This window comes from Corythoichthys intestinalis, chromosome 16, assembly GCF_030265065.1.
Source record: "Corythoichthys intestinalis isolate RoL2023-P3 chromosome 16, ASM3026506v1, whole genome shotgun sequence".
Lineage (NCBI taxonomy): Eukaryota > Metazoa > Chordata > Actinopteri > Syngnathiformes > Syngnathidae > Corythoichthys > Corythoichthys intestinalis.
This window is the reverse complement of record NC_080410.1, coordinates 14,404,999-14,413,012: the sequence shown is the minus strand read 5'-3', so window position 1 is coordinate 14,413,012 and position 8,014 is coordinate 14,404,999.

The window sequence follows — 8,014 nt, the reverse complement described above, 5'->3', positions numbered from 1 at the left end:
TCCGCTACCAATCACACCTACGAAAAGCCCAGAATCCAAGAAACAGCGTGTGAAAGACATGAATAGAAGCGCATCCACTGATGACATATTGAATGCTGTGCTTGAGCTAACAGCCCGTTTTGATACATTTGATGAAAAACTGTCCAACACTAACAAATTCATTGAAGATGTGCACAACCATCTGAAAACGGTGGAAGTGCAAGTACAATGCAACGAAGATCGGATAAAAACAAACTCGGAGCAAATTGCCAAGATTCAGCAGAAAAGTGACGACGCAGACGGTACAGCAGGCGCTGGAACCTGAGGATCCACGGGATGAAGGAAAGGCCGGATGAAAACGTCAGAGCTGAAATAATGTCTCTGTTTGCCCTTCTTACGCCAGAGGATAAGGAAAAAATGGGTTTTCTTATCGACACGGTGCACAGAGTTGGGGTTTCCCGAGTCGACTCAAACCGGCCTGTCATCGTCCAGTTCACCATGAGATCCTACAGAAGCAAGATTTGGAGAATTGCAAAGGACAACGTCGTCTTGAGGGAGAGGAAGCTGTATCTTAAAGAAGATCTGACACATGCTGACAGGATGGAGAGGAATAGACTGTGGCCTTTGATTGAAAAGGCCAGAAAGCAAGGGAAACGGGCAGGCTTCCGTGGCCCCGACGCCTACATTGAAGGAAAGAAGATAACTTAGAGACACTACCTTGAACTCTACAACCAGTAGTAGAATTGCAAGGTAATGTTTCAGGGATGGTTTAGAATGTGATATTGTTATGATGGTACGTATAGTTGAGGTTTAAAGTTAGCGTACTGTTTATTCTGCAACTTGTTTTGCAGACGAGTCTTGTCTTTTTTGCAATGTCGTCTTTTATTTTTGAGGCACTAAATTTATGTTCCTTAAATGTTAGAGGTTTACGTGACAGTATTAAGAGGAAAGCTATTTTTTTATTTGCCAGAAATTGCAATGCAGATATTATATTCCTACAGGAAATTCATTCAAATAAGGAGGATGAGAGGTTTTGGAAATCACCATGGGGTGATACTATACTTTTTTCTCATGGTTCTAACCATTCTGCAGGTGTTGCGATTTTGTATAATAAGTGTAAAGGCGAAGTTTTGGAAACTGTAACATCAGACGATGGTCGGTGGGTTGTTGTAGTTTTAAGAATGGATAATTTGATCTTCATTATTGGAAATGTTTATGGACCAAATAACGTTACCCACGCAAAACTTATTTTTTCCAAACTGACTGAAGTTGTTGACACGTTAAAGCTGAAACATAAAGAAGCACTTGTTGTCATGGGAGGGGATTTCAATGATGCTTCTGATGATGAAAAAGATAGACACCCACCGAGGTTTTTAAGGACGGGATTTAATTCCACAAGGTTTCTCTCAAATGCATTGTTGCTCACAGACGTGTGGAGGTTTATGTACCCGAATGGTTCTGAGTACACGTGGACAAACTCAACGAGGTCTTTACAATCACGTATAGACATTTGGCTAATGTCTTCTACAGGTTTGCAATTTGTGAAGGAGGTTAGTCATTCCCATGCTCCGTTTTCGGACCATAAATTGATAAGATTAAGATTGAAAGGTCAAATTAGTGATGTAAGTTGTAGAGGTTACTGGAAATTGAATAATACTTTGTTAGATGATGAGTGCTTTAAGAAAAGGGTGGCATTACTTGTAAGTGAGATATTTGGTAAAAAAGAAATGACTCCAATTCAAAAGTGGGAGTTTTTCAAGTTTAAAGTTAGACATACAGCAATATGTAGAAGTAAAGAGTTAAAAAAAGAAAGCTCCTGCAAAATGACCTCTATATTTAATGAACTTCAGCTGTTAATTACGAAGCAGAACCTATCGGAAGAAGAATTGAAATCTTTAGATACTCTTAAAGAGTCTTTGGATATAATGTACGTTAACATGGCAAAAGGGGCGTTCGTTAGGTCTAGAGCCAAATGGTTAGAAAATGGAGAGAAAAATTCAAGTTATTTCTTTGCATTAGAAAAAAGAAATCGGAAGCGAAACAATATTACAACTCTCAACATTAATGGTGTGAGAAATTCAGAACCCAAGGTAATCTCTGATTATATTACAGCATTTTACAATGACCTGTACAAATCACAATTTAGTCAGGCCAAATGCGAAATTTTTCTCAGCCAAATTAGAGAATTTACACCTACAATATCAGAGAACTTTAGAAGTGCTTGTGATGCTGAGGTCACCTACGATGAAATATCTGAAGTTGTCCGTTCTATGAGTCCAGGGAAGACTCCCGGAAATGACGGTCTAACTAGTGAGTTCTACCTTTGTTTTTGGGATTTAATAGGTGGACACCTATTGCTTATGTTGAAAGAATGTATAAAAAGAAAAGAGATGACGGCAACAATGAAACAAGGTTTGTTGACCCTAATACCAAAACCTGGGAAAGACCTTTTGTCAATTGAAAACTGGAGACCCATCTCTCTTCTAAATAATGATTACAAAATAATTGCTCAAGTTTATGCAAGGCGACTGAAAAAATATTTAAAGGAAATAATAAGTGAAAATCAAAATGGCTTCATGGCAGAGCGTCATATTTGTGATAATGTTAGGCTTGTATTGGATCTAGTAGATTATGCTGATTTAATAGAAACTGATGCATTGATGCTTTTTCTTGATTTTTATAAGGCTTTTGATTCAATAGAACATCCTTTTATCCTTCAAACATTGGAAATCTTTGGTTTTGGGAACGAGTTCATTAATATTATTGCCATGTTCTATAATGACATTAACAGCTCCGTTATTTTGTATCCCACGATGCCTAAAAGATTCTCTGTCTCGAGAGGTGTTCGTCAAGGCTGCCCGATTTCTTGTTTTTTATTTATTATTGCAGCGGAACTCCTATTTTTGCACATTACAAAGAATCCAAATGTCCGTGGCCTATGTATATTTGAACAGGAGGTAAAGATTTCACAGCTTGCAGATGACACAGTTTTATTTCTGCGAGACAAATCTCAAATTAGTGCAGCACTGCTGGCAACTCAGGACTTTTCTGACGCCTCAGGTCTTAAGCTTAATATCAATAAATCTGAAATAATGTGTCTGTATGACACTGTTGAGCAATTTATATCTGGTATTCCGGTCAAACAAACCATTAAATACCTAGGTGTTCATATAACCAAAAGCTCTTCTCAGAGACAGCACCTAAATTTTTCCTCTAGAATTCAGAAAGCGAAATCAATTTTCAATTTGTGGTTGCAACGAGACCTTTCGATTTACGGAAGAGTCTTACTATCCAAAGCAGAGGGTGTGTCAAGATTTGTGTATCCCGCTCTTTCACTGTTTGTAAATGAAAAATTTTGTAGGGAGATCAATAATTTGTTTGTTCATTTTGTTTGGAAAAATAAACGTCACCTTCTGAAAAAAGAAATTCTTAGGCTAGAAAGGGCAGAAGGTGGTTTGGAAATTTTGGATTTTTTTCATCTCAATTCCACTTTCAAAATTAAATGGCTTAAGAAATGTATGGAAAGACAGAAGTCACTCTGGAATTTTATTCCACACAATGTATTTAGAATTGTGGGTGGTTTAGATTTTCTCTTGAAATGCAATTTTGCTGTGGCAAAGTTACCTGTAAAATTATCAAAATTTTATCAGCAAGCTTTATTAGCTTGGAAATTGTGTCATGTTCATAATTTCTCACCGCATAAAGAAATAATCTGGAACAATTCAAATATTACTATTCGGCGTAAAACACTATACAATAAAGATTGGATAGACAGGGGTATAATTTATATCTCAGATATGTTTGATAATAAGGGTAGTGTTTATACTTATGAAAACTTTATGAAAGAGAAATCTTTTCCTCTGAAGTTTCAGGAATACAACTCTGTTGTGAAAGCTATTCCTCAAGGTATAGCTGAATTGATGAAATGTCATCTTACATATCAGAAAAATAAGCTTCAAATGCCATCTCTGACAATTGCGGGAGTTGATATTCGTGATAAAAAATGTACAAACAAGCATATTAGAAATGTTCTCCATAGTTACGAAAAAATTTATCCTAGAGGAAAATCGTTTTGGAATTCATTTTTTGATGTGGTTAACTGGCGAAAAGCTTGGTTGTGCCCCTTTCAATTTTGCATTTCAAATAAAATAAGAGAACTACAATTCAAAGTACTCCACAATATCTATCCCTGCAATAGTGTGATTGCCAAATTCATGGACATTGACGATAAGTGCTCTTTCTGTAAATCTGAACCAGAGACACTTATACATCTTTTTTACTTCTGTCCTGTGACAACTGCATTTTGGAAAGATCTTGTGCATTTTTTTGGTGTAAAAACTGGACAAACGATTGTCATTGAACTAAGTGTGTTAATTGTAGGGTATAAATCTGATGTTAAACCTTTATCATTTGTAGTTAATTTGATGTTGCTGCTTGGTAAATTTTACTTGCACAAAGTGAGATTTTCAAGGTCTGTGCCATATTTTCGACTATTTCTTTTGGACTTTGAGTCTTATATAGTTACGCTTAAACATATGAAGAACAAGAAGAGTATTTGCACACTACAATATCTCAGGGATCTGTCATTGGCTGACTCTTAATGTTTGTATCTTTTTTTGTAATAATGTTGTGAATACGGCAATTGAAGTGCCTTATGTTTGTGATAGCATTCTGCCACGACTCACGAGTAGTACACTATGTACAAAGTGCCTCAGTTTTTTTGTTGTCTTTTTTTTTTCCTCTTTTCTCATGTAGGTTTTGATGCTTGTCTTGCACAGTTTGTATCATGTGTGTATGTTATTATTTGAAATAATAATAAAAAAAAAAATAAAATTAAAAAAAAAAAAAAAAAAAAAATAGCTCCCGCGGCTAATGGAGCGTACCAACTCTCTCAATAACAGAGGGGTATCGTAACACAAATTCGGGTCCGTTTTGCAGTAAATTACGGGCTTGAGATACTAATTTCGAGTGCTGACATCCCTCTAAGCCCCTCATTTACAGAAAAATGGTTCCGAAGTGGTGCCATTCGATTGTGCTACGTTCCTGCTAGCTAGTTTTTACGACACCCCCCTGTTATCGAGAGAGTTGGTACGCTTCATTAGCTGCGGGGAGCTAAACTGAGGAAAAGCTACGAGTGACGTCACCACTCGAAATTAATATCTCTACAAAAGCATAATACTGTATCAACAAAACCGTTGCAGCACAAACGATTAACATAATTTTTATATAAATATGCGGGGTGGGGGCAACTTCATGGAGGTCCGTATAGATGGTCACAAAGCACATTTAAAGTGTATAAAGTGTCGTCCTTTTTTTTTTTTTTTTTTTTTTTTTTTTTTAAACTTCCGGGTCATCCTCTTGCCGTTGTGTTGCGTGATTTTGCTGCTGTGCTGTGAGCCGTTTGCTGTTGTGCTACGAGCTATTTGCTGTCGTGTTGTGGCATTTGGGATTCGTGCTTTGGCCAATTTGCAATCGCGGTTTAGCAATTGGGGATCCTGTTGTGACAATTTGCATTCGTGCTTTTTTCTTTTGCAAAGCGTTTGCAATTTGGGTTCGTGTTTTTTTCTATTTGCAAAGTGTTTGGACTTCGCATTTCGCTTGACACCTCTCGGCCACCGTAACTGGTGTCACAAATGAGTGCACGCGGGCGCGCAGCGATAAAACACAGCCATGAAAATTACCGCCCTCATTTTTACTTACCGTGCGATTTATGGATTCATTGCATATCGCGACAGGCTTAGCAACAGGGCCGTGCAGAGACAGATGGAGGGGAATGTGCTTATAGATCATAAGGGGCACATGGACAAGTATTTAATACACCTTAAAACAACATAACTTCCATTAACCAGCTTCACAGTATATTGGCTGTGATTGTGACGGACTTCAATTGGGGGAGGGGAGTAGTGAATAGAAATCAACACTTTCTGACTGTGACTCAGTCAGTCTTTGCCTCTTTTCTTCCTTCAACCTTTACATCAAAACTTCCTTCCTCAACTTGTTGTTCATCTGAAAACAAATCACATCAGATGGTGGTCATTGAGCCAGCATCAACACAGTTTTTTCAAAACTATTATTTCATTATTATCCATATTTGAAAACTCTAGCACCTAATAATTAATAAAGTAATGACATAAAATGTTAAGGAACAATAACATTGTAGTTGTGTTCATAATTGTTATATTATATACCTGAATATCCTTGCAAACTGTGTTATTGTTACCAATTTTGCTATTCACCCAGCTGATGAGGTATCCACCACCTTTAGCAGCCTCATCCAGCTCATTTTTTTCTTTTTGAATCCCTTAACATCCTTTCCTTACGAAGCATGTCTACATAATGAAATAGAAATCTTAAATTAAAAATTTCAGATTCCTCAGTTGCTTTTATTTTTTAAAGCTTTCTTAATTTCTTTCTCTCTCAATAACTATGTAGGTAGATTTCTGTCTTTATTATTCAATCCAAAAAATGTTGCTTCAATGAAAATATACATTTTCAATCAAAAAAGTCATTTTAATAAGAAAAAAATGTGTTTTAATGCAAAAATAAATTGAAGACTCAAAAAGGAACAACATGGTGCTTCAACCCCCCAAAAAATATTTTCAAAGAAAAAAAATTATATGCAAAAATAAAACTGCCCTCCCCAAAAAATAATATTTAATTTTTAAAATATTTGTTCCCCCCAAAATAATCGTTAATTTTGGGGGGGAAATACTATTTTTATTTGAAATTATTGTTTTTGATTGAAGTGCAAAAGGTTTTGAACTCACTTTTTTTATTCGAGACAAATGTTGCACTTCGCTATTGGTCAGACATGTTTGAGTGGCAAGTGGCTACACTAATGGCCTATTTATCAAAAACTTGAAGAAGCAAGAATCATGCCCACCAATCGTCGGGCTGGCCCGAGCCGTCAGTAACAACTGAAAATAGCGCGGTGGACAACAGGCTTGATGCGAGGCGCGCGCCCCCATCCGAGAGCCTGCCGCTTATATTGACTCAACATGGGAAACCTCACCCGTGCGGCTGTCGGGAGCAAGATATTATAAGGGTGCCAAATATGTTATCAATTAGCATCTTTCGTGGGGCAAATTGAAACTCCACTCACCATTCAGGCGGTGCTCTCTGGCTTTTCATGGTCCACATTTTCAATCCTTGGTTCTTGCTCAGTAGCTGTCGCTTTTTAAAGCTTAGGTTTGAAAAAATTACTTATATCCATCTTGCCTCTTCATTCTTCTAGTGGTTTTGGCTAAGCACAGCAAATGACCGTCTAAGGTTCTAGTTGTGTTACTTTGTGGGTTTCTTGAATAAGACAACTTACTGAAATGGTTGACTGACAGATCTTTAGTTACAGAACAGAAGAGAGGCATCATCAATATTAACTGTCCACTTGCGGGCAGCTGTCTCGAGCTCGCTGTGTATCTCTGACTTCCGTGTGCTGTGACAAGCAGACATTACTAATCGAACATGCAGCTACGATTTGCAACTATCATTACAAGAGTCACATGATCTGTTCGAAAAATAATTTTGACCCATTATAATTTTTTTTTTGTTCATTTCATTCATTTTTGTTGTTTATTTTATTGCTTTACAATTTTTAAAGACAATATTTTACCAGAAAATTCTTAATTCAGAAATCATATATAGGAAAGTCAATTACATGTAATGACACTTTTCTGCCACCGGGGGGGCCTGGCTCCCCTGGCCCCTCCGTAAAATCTGCTTATGAATAGAACGCCTTTATTGTCATTACACAAAGTGTTGTCAGATTCAAAGCTGCAAATCAAATCAACATTCTCCGATTGCTGGACTACGGAAATTTATTTACATAAATTTTCCTTTAGAGAAAAACCATGCACATGAGTTACATACGGGCCATACAAAATGATGTGATGGGCCGGATCCGATCCCCTGACGGCCAGCACGATACCACTGTTTAATAGTTTAGTTGTTGATGACTTGATGGTGATTCGTTCGTCATATAGCACATTTCACTACCAATGTGGTTTCGTTAGCCCCAGTGGCCTCACCCGCTAGCAGT